Consider the following 13,722-nt stretch of genomic DNA (forward strand, 5'->3'; position numbering starts at 1 on the left):
TCTCTCTCGCTGGCAAAATGTCTCCTTGTGCCAAATATACGGTAGTATTCTCTTCCACTTTTCATCCTCATCCACATAATTCACATGCCGCGTCGTCGTTGTCGTGCAGACATGTTCGTTTTAATATAGGTAGCTGGCAAAGCAACACATAATTCAATTTATGTCAATCAGTGATGTTTGACGAATCCTTTGAGTCTCACTTGATTAAATTTCTTCTCCGTCTTTCCTTTTTTATTTTTATTATTATTGTGTGCCAATTGATGCAAGCCGACGTATATGTATTTAGCAGCATCGTCAAGACAAGACCTAAATGGGAACGGGAGATAACAAAAATTGTTATTATTATTATTTTAACAATGAAGAACCTTAACAAGGATTAATGATGTGGCACAAGATTAGATTAGAGTGCGAAGAAAGGAGTCTATATCAATCAAAAATTATATTAGATCGTGAAATTAGATAAAAAGTTGAACAATAGACAATTTTCCTTTGAAATGACGTCGTAGATTCGGGTGTCTCTGTGCGACAATAGGAATGACCAGTTGCTCATAAAAGGCTTTTAATTTCTGCGTCAATTCATTCTTTTTTTAATGGCTTCAAGTATTTAATGTAATTATTATCCTTTTAATAATTACCGTGCAACGCAATTAAAATTTCTGTTACTTTTATTGCGTTTACTTTTTACGTGCATGGGCAACAACAAAAACCGCACGAGGACGAAATAAAAAGGAAACATCATATAAAAACATTTTATTTAATTTTTCCAGCGGTTTGGTTTGCCATTTGAAGCATGCATTACCCAAACGTCACAACAAAAAAAAAATAAAATAATTAGCAACCACTTACCTGTTAAATGAAAACTAATTTTAAACGAGCGCCCTTACAATTGTATAAGAGCTTAATACAATAACAACTTTTCGAAAAAAAAATATATAAAAAATGTAAGAGGGAACAACGTCAAACAAAAAACTTTGCTCCATCCAACCAACAACGAGGCACTATAAAAGTTTCTGTTGCTACGAATCCTTATCCAGAACACCAAATAGCTGGCGGGGGTTTTCTCATATTTTTTTTCTTCTCGACTCGTCTACTACTACTTGCGTCGTCGTGTTTTTATGTCGAGATAAACATGAAAATACTAACAAAATATGTTTACAGTTTCACCTTACATCATAATAATATGTTTTCGTGTTTTTTTTTCAGAAACTCGCGCCCGATAAAAGAGAGGAAAAAAATTGTATTTACGTGAAAATAATGAAACGAAACACACTTTTACATGTCATTAACAAGTGTGCTGTCTGTTTGTTTGTAAGGTGAAAGAAGCACCATTTGATTAATAATTTAAGAACATTTACGTTTGTGAAAACAACGTACTTACCATTCCTTAAATGTCGCTTTGCGTATTTGCTCGCAGTGTGGGACTCCCTAAGTGTGTACTTATCCCTTAGTTGACAATGGAAACGACGACGCGACGGAAAACACACGGGAGGAAAAAAAGAACATGATTGTTTAAGCACAGGCGGTGACAAAAAATAACAGTTGGAAACTCGTCGAGTGTAGGAGATGAGAGTGCTTTTCATATGAACTTGAACTAATTGGACTTGAAAAAAAAATTTTTTTTTTTTTTTTTAAATTTAACATAGAGAAATTCAAAAAAAAAATGGTTTAAAATAAATTAAAAATAAAATAATTAAATAAAAAATTATTTTAAAAAAATAAATATTTTTTAACACAATTATTTAAAAAAAAAAATTAAAAAATTAAATATTTTTTAACACAATTTAAAAAGTGAAAAAATTGGTCAGTTTTTTTTAAATGTAAAATTATTTTTTTTAAATAAATTTTATCGCTTTTGACAAAATAAGCTTCTACTTATAACAGGATATAAAAGTTTAGTAAAGCAAAAAAATTTTCAATTTAAATTTATGATTTTTGCTTTATTCATCTTTTCAGATTCTAAGAGGCTTATTTTGTCAAAAGCTGTAAAATTTATTTTAAAAAAATTATTTTATATTTTTTTATTAATTTAAAATAATTTTTATTGATAAAAAATATTTGAAAAATTTTTTTAATGATTTTTTTTATTTTTTTTTTTAGTTTTTGGAGTAAATCAAACTTAAATAGTGAGAAAAAATTTTATTTTTTGATTTGTCACTTTTTAATTTATAAAATTAAACAAAGGACATTTGAAGGTCAAATATTTAAAAACTTAATTTTATAATATTTTTTTAAACTTCTCTTTTTTCGAACTTCATCTATTTCTTGAAAAATTTTTCTAAAAAGAAATTTTTAAATTTTTTTTCAAAAAATTATGACTTAAAAAAAATTTTGGACTTTTCTAAAATTTTTAACGTTTTCTAAAATTTTTATAAATACTTTAAAAACTTCATCTGAAAATTTTTAGACATTTAAATGCTCATAAAACATTTTTTTTTCTTTCATAAATCACGAAAAATCGAATCCAATAAAAAAAAAACGTAGGTGTCGTCTCTTGTTAGGTGTCGACTTGTAGAAAACCTCGAGGCAAAAAAAATTCTCAGAAAACGATTTAAAAAAAACAATTTTAGGTCATTTAATCCACATTGAAACTTTTTTGGAGCTCATTCCAGCAATTTTTCTACCCCAAAAAATTTCCCGTGTAAAATCTTAAAACTTTTTCGGTTGTACACATGTGAGAAACGAGGAAAAAAAAGTTGGCACATAAGTACAAGCACAATGTGTTCAAATCATGACAGGGAACATGGAAAAATACATTGGAGCACCTTCGAAACACGAAAAGCGGAGAGAAGAGAGGGAAAAAAGTTTTGTGCTGTCGAATTGAAATGTGTAAAGATTGTGTAATTTACTAAAGTTTAATGATATCAATTGTGTAATATACTTCAATTTTCGGAAAGTATTTCAATGAGCGAAGATAAAAATCTCATTCTACGATTTTTTTTTCCTTGTCGTCTAATGTCGTTGCTCTTGTCGCTGTTGCTCGGCTTGCTTGTCGCAAAACAAGTGTTGGAGAAAGAAATCTCAAACAAAAGTCAAGATATGTTGAACAAGAAAAGTAAAACATCTTTCGAACCAAAAAAAAAAAAAAAGTTTTTCTGTCGTATTTTTCTCTGCCACACATCGACACGACGACATGAAATCGAACAACAACAACTTATTTGACTGCTGGCATTTATTGATTAAAAATGCGTAAAAATATTTTACCCCATTTTTCCCGTGAATCGCTGGCGGTATGTGTGTTTTCACAAATGAATAATTCAATTCCTCGAGAGATTATTTAAAATTATGTGAAATTTTGCAAGAGTTTGAAGTAAATGAGAGTGAGTGAGTTAATAATACTGTGACTCAAATCCCCTGCCATAATTAGCATAATTTTTTTTTATTCATGCTAATTAAAAAGTTGTCACATTCCTTTTGTCCTTTTATTTTTTTTTTCTGTGTTGCCATAAAATAATGGAACGTTAATATGGAATGACACTGCTTCCACATTAAAAAATAAAAGTCGGGACTTGAACAATGGATTTCCCCCCATTTTCATATATAAAGAGGCCCTTTATTAAAATAATGTTTTATTATGTGAGTTGAGCAGCAGCACAAGCAGCCATTATATTGGAATTTGTACAGACAAAGACAAGTTTGTTTTTTTTTCTTGTATTTGTACGGATATCCAATAAAAACGGTGATCAATCAAGGAATTGGGTTCACACTCGCGATGATGGATTAGGAATGAGTGGAAAAAATATTGACACGAAATCACTCGAAAATCGGAGGAAAAAAGGATGGAGAGTCCTTCGAACATGAGGAGAAGGAAGTGATGGTTTGAAGTACTTGCTATTTAGATTTTATCGCTTTTTTTGGTGATTTTTTTTTTGAGGTAAGTACAATTTTTAAAAATGTTTCAAATTTAATTCAACCAAATTTTTTAGTTGTTGAAAATTTAAAGAAAAATTGATAAAAATTGAAAAAGTTGTAAAAAAAATTTTTTTCATCTTTTAATAATTTTTTGACTAAATTATACTAAATTAAATTATTTTTTTTTTTAAATTTTTTAAATTTTAATTTTAAATTAATTAAAAATTAATTTAATTTAATTTTAATTAATTAATTTAAATTAATTCTAATTTTAAATTAATTAAAAAAATAATTTAATAGAAAAAAATTAAATTAAATTGAATTTATTTTTGAATTTTCAAAAATTTGTTTGAAAAAATTTTTCAAACATATTTTTAATGAAATATCTTACAAAAAATTGACAAAAATTTGTAAAATAACCTTAAGATAAATTGTAGTTAATTTAAAAAAAATTTCAAAAATTATTTGATATAAAAAATTATTTAAAAATCGAATACTTTAATATTAAATTTACTTAATTTGAATTGAATACTTTTTTAAAAAATTTTAAAAATTAAATATCTTATAAAAATTAATAAACTAAATATTTTTTTTAAATACTTGGTTAATTTTAATACTTTTAGTTTGTTTTAATTTTTAAAATATTATTTTTTTAATTAAATATTTTTTATATATTTTATGTTCTATTTACTTTTTATTTTTTATTTTTTAAAAAAAATTAAATTTTTAATAAATATTGTTGACAGTTAATTTAATTTAATTTTTATAAAATATCTAATATACAATTTTTTTTAAAAATTAATTAAAATTAAAATTAATTACTGAATTAAATTCAATTAAAAAATTAAAATTAATTAATTTAAATGTTTAAATTTGAAAGTTTATGAAAATAAATTAATTTCTTAACAAAAAAAAAATAGTTAAAAATTGTAAAAAATTAAAAATATCCCAAAAATTTTTAAATATTCACTCAATTTTTTTTATTTTTAATTTTTTATTTATTTAAAAAAAAATATAATTTTAAATATTTTGGGGGTTTAAGAAAAGGTGAAACATTTTAAAAAATTTAACCTGCCCAAATATTTGCATTTTTTCAAATTGAGTTTTTTTTCACAGCAGCAATAGAAAGTGAGCCCCAAGCGATTGCCCTCATTGACACACATTGCCATGGATTTCCTCCTGATTTAACCCAGATAATACGTAAAATATACGACTTTTCCTCATTATTTAATGCAAGCAAACGCAAAAAAAAGTCATTTATAGTTTTTCTTCCTCTTTCTCTCCCTATTTTGCTTTTTTTTTTGCAAAACATCTTACAAACAAACTTGGGCTACAACGACCGAGTTTATCTCGGTTTTTATCTCTGTCTCTCGTACATACGCGACACACTCCTGGAGATTTCGGCTTAAAAACGTGCGGAATGCCATAAAATGGAGAGAAAAAACTTTTAATTAGATTTTATGCATGTCTTTCATTCGACGACGACGACGACGACGAAGCCGAAGTAGACGACGACAACATGATTCCACATCTCACACAATGCTTGTGACACAATAATAGGATAACATTCATCCTTCAATGTTATTGGATAAGCTTTCGGGACAAAATAAATGCGATGTGATAAAAAAAAAAGCTGTCCTTGTGTATTGAGACAAAATTTAATTTATTTGCTCTTTATATGCATGTCGTTATCGTTGCGATGCGTTCCGTGAGATTTTCTAATTCGATTTAGCAAATGCAATTGCATTTTTTATTTTCGTTGTTGTTCGACAAGGATTTTGATTAGTTCATTGCGCGACATCGCCATCAAAGCGAAATTCAATAAGAAGTTGCTAGGACACATCTAATTAAAAAGTTTCTCGTTAAAATCGTGTCATTTTCGGCAAATAATCAGCAAAAAGGAAATGCAATGCGGATATAATGTCCTTAATTAAGTGAATTTCCGAAATAATGCCAATTCATTATTTATTTTCGGCAAAGCGCTACCGAACGACGAGATAACGCTAAAAAGATGGCGCAATTTAAATGAGAAATAGCTTTTAATGGCTATATATCCTTTTGTTTGTCAATGAAAACAATGTTCATCTCTCGTTCATGCGTTCATCCACAGAGAGAAAGAAACGACGAGCGACATAACGATTAATTCAAATTTATGGCTAAACATTTAAATCAGATCTTGATAAGCATGTTCTTCGTTTCTCATCTTGTGTTTAAATTATTCCGCACACGTTTTTATCCACTCTGGTGCGATATGCACGTGGCTTCTCCGCTTCTCTCCCAAAAAAAGCATAATACTAATAATAAAAGTGGGTGTATTTGCATTATCATGTGGTCCAAAAAGCATCGTGATGTCGTGTATTATCCTCTTTTTCGGTGCGAGATGCGGGAAATTTACAGTAGCTACCAGTGCCTCATTATGTCTTGTGTTGTGTGTGTGATGCCTTTTTGTAGGGAAGATTTTTCATTTTAGAATCTTTTTTTGCTCATTTTGCATGTGATTTGTACAAACAATGCAATGACAATGGCTACAGAATTGCATACAAAAATAAAAAAAAAAACGTGATGCTCAGATTTATAAAATACGAATCATTTTGTCGTGCATTTCTCATTGAAATGGCTTTTTTGTGCGGAGAATATTATTCAAATGCATTTCTACTCAGCAAAAGAGGTGAAAAATCGCTTTTGAGGAATTTTAGCTGGAATAAATTAGGTAAGTATTATTTTTAAAAAAAATTTTTAAATAAAATTTTTAAAATTTTAATGGAAAAAAATTATTAATTAATTAATTAAAATAAAAATTAGTTATTTAATTTTTTTTTTTAAATTATTTGATTATTTTTTTAATTAAAAAAAATTATTGAAAATACAAAATTTTGAAAGAAAAATTTAATTAATTAAAAAATATTTTATTATTATTATTTTTTTTTTAAATTTTATCAAATTTTTAAAAGTAATTTAGAGGAAATTCAAATAAATATTTAAAAAGAAAAAAATATTTTAATTTTAGCATTAAAATTAAAATTATTCTTTAAATTGTTAAAAAAAAAATTAAAACTAAAAGAAGAATCGTAAAAAAATTAATTTAATAAAATTAAAATTAATAAATTTTTTCAACTTTAACCAAAAATTTTTCGACAAAAATGTTTAATATCTAAAAAATTTTTTAAATTTAAATGTTTTTGTGTAAATTTAAGAACTTTTGCTTTTATGTTAAAAAATATTCAGAATTTAGAATTACTATTAATGTTTCTATTAACGAGAGAAAATTTTCAATTTATAAGATTCTTAATATAATTTTAGGCCCCTTCACATTCACAAATATAAATTAAGACTGAAATAAAAAAAAATCAACTGAGTTAAAAAATCTAAAATATTTTACCTTAAAAAAATTTTAATAATTTAATATTTATTATTTATTTAATTTTTTTATTATTTTAAGAATTAATATATTTAAGATTTTATTAAACAAAAGAATAAAAAATTAATTAATTTTGGACTATAAAAAAAAATACAAAAATAAAAAAAATTAATTATTTATTTAATTTTTAATTTAATAAATTTAATTAAATTTAATTTATTTAATTTAAAAATTTAATTTAATTTAATTTTTAATTTTTTTTTTTAAATTAAAATTTAATTTATATAAAAATAATTTATTTATATTTAGTTTTTTTTTAATCTCAAAGAATTAATTTTTAGAATTAGGTAATTACTTATTTAAAAATAATTCAATTAAAATAAAAATTTTTAATTAAAAAAAATAAATTATTTTTTTTCAGGCTCAAATATGACTCAAACTGAACAAAACTGCCTCAAAAGCCACATTAAAGTAACTTTTGACCAATTTGCTCAAAAATCCTAAAACATAATCACGTTGACGATGACTTTTAATCCTTTCATCACGCAGAAGAAAAGAAAAAGAGGCAAAAAAGTACAAACGAGAGACGAAAATTGAAAATGGTACAAAATGTAGAATTTAAATGAAAAATTATTACCTAGTTCCATCAAAGGTTATCAGCACAACATTTAATTTTAACTACCTACATTCCTCCGCCGCCGTCTTTTCTGTCGTATCATTCTCGAGTTTGAGTTTTGAAATTTGTAACAGAAACAATGTAATCACAACTTTCGCTTATCGCCGTTGGAGAATTATGTACAAACAGCGAGAATGAGAGGTAAATGTTTTAAAATTATTATTATCATCGCTCTATTATGTCAGAAGGGCGACGGGTAGCGAAAAAAAAGGAGATGAGCAAAAAGGTTTACTCGGGCATTTGCACGACGAACGTTCTGCAAATAATAAATATCTCATTAAAAATTCGGTAAATGTTTGTGCAACTTTGCTGCCATGCCATGCCGCCGTTTAAACATTCATAAATATAACATGATATTTAACGTTTCTGGCCTCGTCTTGCTTTCTTTGTGTGATGCCACTTTTTTTCTGCGCTCTCCGGTCTTTGGTTTTACTCCCGACTTGTCTGTTGTTACTTTATGTTCGGTGTGTGCGTTTGAATGTGAAACCAATTTTTTCCACTCTATGACTTCCATCACTGAGATTTCCAAAAAATAAAATAAAATAAATGGGAAAATAAAAAAGAAACGCAAAAAAAATTCACTATCACAAAAATACATGAATACAATTTTTTTCTGCCATTTTTTAAAAACATAAGTAAACGTGTTAACAAACAAAAGAATCAACAAAAAGAATAATAGCTTGAACGAAAAACTGCTGCTGCTGTTTGTATCATTCGAGCGAACAATAAAACTGAACATTAAATGCTTGGCAAATTCAGTAACTTCTCTCGCCGTATTTCTGCCACAATCGCACAAAATGTGTGCTATGCTGTGTTAACTAGCGAGACTCTCCTATGCAAATAAATAGGCTATTTTGCTGGTATTTTGGTCCCTTCGCATCTCTACACGAACGAACAAATAACGCATGGCCAGTTCTCGCATGAATACGAAGAGTTTCGCACAGCGAGGAGGGAGAATGCACAAGATTTTTTGAATAATTTTTTAACGCCTGAGAGGACGGTAATGTGAAAAGAAGAGGTTGGCACAGAAAGAGCAAAAGCTATTTATCTAATGTGGTTTTCCGTTGTGTTTCTACGTTTCTTTCATTTTTTTTTATTTTGAATTTTTTTGTTACGATGGAAAAATGAGATATGCTGGAATTGGATCTGTCTGTGATTTTTTTTTTCAGAATTGTATGAATATTTTTGGTAAATTAAAATTTTAATAATAAAATTTAAAATAATGAATAATTCTAATTAATAAAAATTGTAAAGGAAAGTCAAGAAATTTGTTCATTTTTTAAGTTTATTATTGAATTTAATTTTTTTTTTTTTAAATTAAATTTAATTATTTTTTTTATATCTTTATTTTTACAGCATTTCGAAGAAAAAATGCGGTATTAAACTCGACTTGTCGTGTGTGTGTGTTTGTGTGTGTGTGTCAGTAACACTGTGCCCCAAAATTTTTATTAGTAGGTACGTGAGCCCTCATAATAAGAGGATTTTGGCTGAAATTTTTTTTCATCAATTTTTTTTGCTAACATCTTTAAAGGCTCCTGTACATCGGAAACGCAAAATTTGGAAAAAGTCCAAAACAAAAGTTGTTTCTAAAGACAAAACCTTCAATTTGAGACGGAGAACGGTGATCTAACTCAATCTTCAAAAATGGGTACATGAGCCCTCATAATAAGAGGATTTTGGCTGAAATTTTTTTTGATCAATTTTTTTTGCTAACATCTTTAAATGGCTCCTGTACATCGGAAACGCAAAATTTAGAAAAAGTCCAAAACAAAAGTTGTTTCTAATGCCAAAACCTTCATTTTGAGACGGAGAACCGTGATCTACAAAAGTTGAAAAAATTTTGAAAAATCGGTATGTGAGCCCTCATAATAAGAGGATTTTGACTTAAATTTTTTTTCATCAATTTTTTTTGCTAACATCTTTAAATGGCTCCTGTACATCGGAAACGCAAAATTTGGAAAAAGTCCAAAACAAAAGTTGTTTCTAATGCCAAAACCTTCAATTTGAGCCGGAGAACCGTGATCTACAAAAGTTGAAAAAATTTTGAAAAATCGGTATGTGAGCCCTCATAATAAGAGGATTTTGACTTAATTTTTTTTTCATCAATTTTTTTTGCTAACATCTTTAAATGGCTCCTGTACATCGGAAACGCAAAATTTAGAAAAAGTCCAAAACAAAAGTTGTTTCTAATGCCAAAACCTTCATTTTGAATCGGAGAACCGTGATCTAGCTCAATTTTCAAAAATTGGTACCTAATTCTTAGTTATTTGAGGACCCTGAAGGTCTGTGGGCAGTCTCTTGGGTTGTGAGGTGTATGTAACCGTGAAATGGTCATGAGGAGTACATAAATGTGAAATGAGAGGAATGAACATGTGACTTGAGGAGTACAAAAAAGATCGAAATGCGGTACAGTATGTCGTTCTTTAGACGACTACTTTGTCTATTTTTTTTAATAAGTGGTAAAAATTAATTAAAATATAAGTAAAAATATTATTTAATTAAAATTTTATTATATATTTAGAAAAATTAAAAAATCTGAGATTATTAAAATGAGAAATTTAACCTTTTGTTTAATTTTTCCAATTTTTTTTCATAAAAAAATTAAAAATGTAGATTTTTTATGATTTATTTTTAAATTAAGTATCTTAAAAATACTAACATTCTAAAGTTTTTGACCATTTTTTGATAAAATTTTATAAAATTGTTTTAACTATAAAACTATAAAATTGTTATATAATTGTAAAATATTTAAATCAAAGTCAAAAATAATCAAGAAAGAAAATGAATTAAATTAAAAAAAAAACAAAATTAATAAATAAAATAAATTATTATAAAATAAAAAAATAATAATTTAATTTAATTTAGTTAAATTAATAAATTTAATTTATTTATTCTCTTCTTTGATTAATTTTAAAAATTCGGTTTAAATATTTTACAAAAAATTGTAAATATTATAATTTAAAATATTTTTATAAATAATTTAAAAAAAAAAAATAATCAAATAAAAATTAATAAATCGAAATTATAAAAATTATTAATTATTTTGAGAATATATTTAATACAACTCAATAACTTAAAATCTTAGAAAATTAAAAAAAAAATTTTAATTAAAAAAATTTTCTTTTTTCTCAAATTTTTAATTAATTTTTAAATTAAATAAAATTTAATTAAATAATTTTTTAATAAATGAAATTTTACCTCTTTTTACAGCTCTTTGATTATTTTTTAACGTTTTTAAGAAAATAAATTTAAGCTATTTAATATTTTTAGTCTTAAATGCAATTTTCATAAAAAAAAAAAATCAAGAATAATTCACAAAGTAAAAGCTTATCTCCAAGTTCGTTAAAATACACTTACTTGCATAACTCTCCTAACGAAGCGAGTCTTTTGAAACAATTTTTGTCTGATCCTTTTGTTTTTTTTTTCAACACATTTCATATTATAACTGTGTGCGTTTGGCCACGAAACGTTTCGTTGTGAGGAGCGTGAGTATTTTTCAGGCCATAATTTAATTTCTTCTGAGCCATTTAAGAGTGAAAGGCGACCCTTTTCCGTAATTTTTATCTTGCTTCTCTCCGTCAATGTAACAAATTTTTCTCGTTATGACTCACTTTTGATGCGTTGTCGTCGTCGTCGCTCCTTCTGGAATGGAATTACACAACACTTTTTAACCTTTCCTTGCGTCACCGGAGTTTATATAACGGCACAACATGAATTTTATTTAACAAACACTTCAAAAAATGTTATTTACATGCTTGCGTAAGTGAGCGACATCCACAAAATTCCTCTGAAAAAGAGAGACAAAAACGAGGCACTTTTGAAACATTTTCCACTAAAAAACTATGAAAAATAAATGTTGTTCAAATATTTGCTACCACATTAAAACTGTATACTTATCATCATCTTTTGCGTTCAAAAAATAAAATATCTGTGTCGAGAGAGACACAAAAATTTCAGTGAAACGTGCTTGCTTACACAATTAATTATGAAATATGCAAAACGACTAAAAATTTTATTCTAATTATCAAAGTTACATTTTTCATCTTCACTCGTTTCATTTTTTGCGCGCTTGATGACACACATTATCAAATGAGGTACATACAGATTGCACCGAGGAATATCGCATAATGATGATGCGAAATATGTAAAATGCACTTAGTATTTTGTTGAAATGAGTTTATTTTCACGAAGGCTGCACACACACACGCATTAATGTTTTTATCTTTGTTCAAAAGTTATCATTCTCTTGAATTTTTATTTAACTTTAAATAAAAAAAAAAAATAAATAAAAAATGCGCACTCGAGAGAAAAGTGAAAGAATTAAATGAACATGATGCTCGTAACTCTTAAAATTTTTTAATTTTTTTTTTTTTAAATAAAACACGAAATGCATCAATATTGTTCTCTGTGTGTTTTAATGCAAATTATCGCCATAATGATGATAAATAAAAGCTCTTGTTGTCATAATCAGGAGCAGAAACAGCGCGACACGAAGATTATTATTTATGTGAATTTGATGAAAATTAAAGCTAGCGCTTAAAATTTTGCATTTTTTATCCAATTAAATATTCAAATAATTATATCGTCATTATTTTGCAACCAATATCGGTCGTGAGTTCACATAGCTTTGCCTCAATTATAATCAGATATTTTATTTTTTTTTAAGTTAATAAAGTGATAATAATAATAATCATAAAATATAGAGTTCGTAATTGATTTTTAATTATTTTCATTGGGATTTTCGTCATAAATTTATTTTTCTTTGGTTTTAGTTTTTTTTTTCGTTCCTAATGAGGAAAAGTTGCATACTTAATCAAGCTTAATTATTTTTTTTTCTTTTATCGAAATTTTTTTTTATATAATTATTGAAATAGAATTAGAGTCAAAGGAAAATAAAATTTAAAAAAAAAATATTCAATTATAGAAAAATAAATTTTAAATTGGAATTTGTTAATTATTAGAATTTTATTTTGTGAATAAATAATTTTTGCTAAAAAATTAATTTGATAAAATTTATAAATTTAGTATATAAATTTTATTTTATATAATTTTTAATTAATAATAATTTTTTAAAATTTTTAATTAATTAAAAATTGAATAATTTTATTTTTTTCATTAAAATATATGAAAATGAATTAATTTTTTATTAAATAATATTTTTTACGTATTTTTTATTTTTCAATTTTCAAGCTTGAGAACCATTTTAAAGACATCCAAAGGCATTTTCTAATAACGCTTAAAATAAAAAAAAATAATTTTTTATATTTTTTTTTCAAAAATTTAATTTGTCATTACTTCTAATTATTTAGAATGAATATTTATTAAATTTTAGCTTTGAAACCCATCAAAAGTTGGTTGAAAATTGACTTGAGGAAAAAAGTACTATTTTTGCTCCTCATATGATAAAATCTTACTTTTTTTTATTTCTTCAAAAATCGATCAGATATCAATGGAAATCAACTTTAGAATGAATATTTATTAACTTTTAGCTTTGAAACCCATCAAAAGTTGGTTGAAAATTGACTTGAGAAAAAAAGTACGATTTTTGCTCCTCATATGATAAAATCGTACTTTTTTTTATTTGATCAAAAATCGATCAGATATCAATGAAAATCAACTTTAGAATGAATATTTATTAACTTTTAGCTTTGAAACCCATCAAAAGTTGGTTGAAAATTGACTTGAGAAAAAAACAACGGTTTTCGCTCCTCATATGATAAAATCGTACTTTTTTTTATTTGATCAAAAATCGATCAGATATCAATGAAAATCAACTTTAGAATGAATATTTATTAACTTTTAGCTTTGAAACCCATCAAAAGTTGGTTGAAAATTGACT

The sequence above is a fragment of the Culicoides brevitarsis genome, chromosome 1 (assembly GCF_036172545.1).
Source record: "Culicoides brevitarsis isolate CSIRO-B50_1 chromosome 1, AGI_CSIRO_Cbre_v1, whole genome shotgun sequence".
Taxonomy (NCBI): domain Eukaryota; kingdom Metazoa; phylum Arthropoda; class Insecta; order Diptera; family Ceratopogonidae; genus Culicoides; species Culicoides brevitarsis.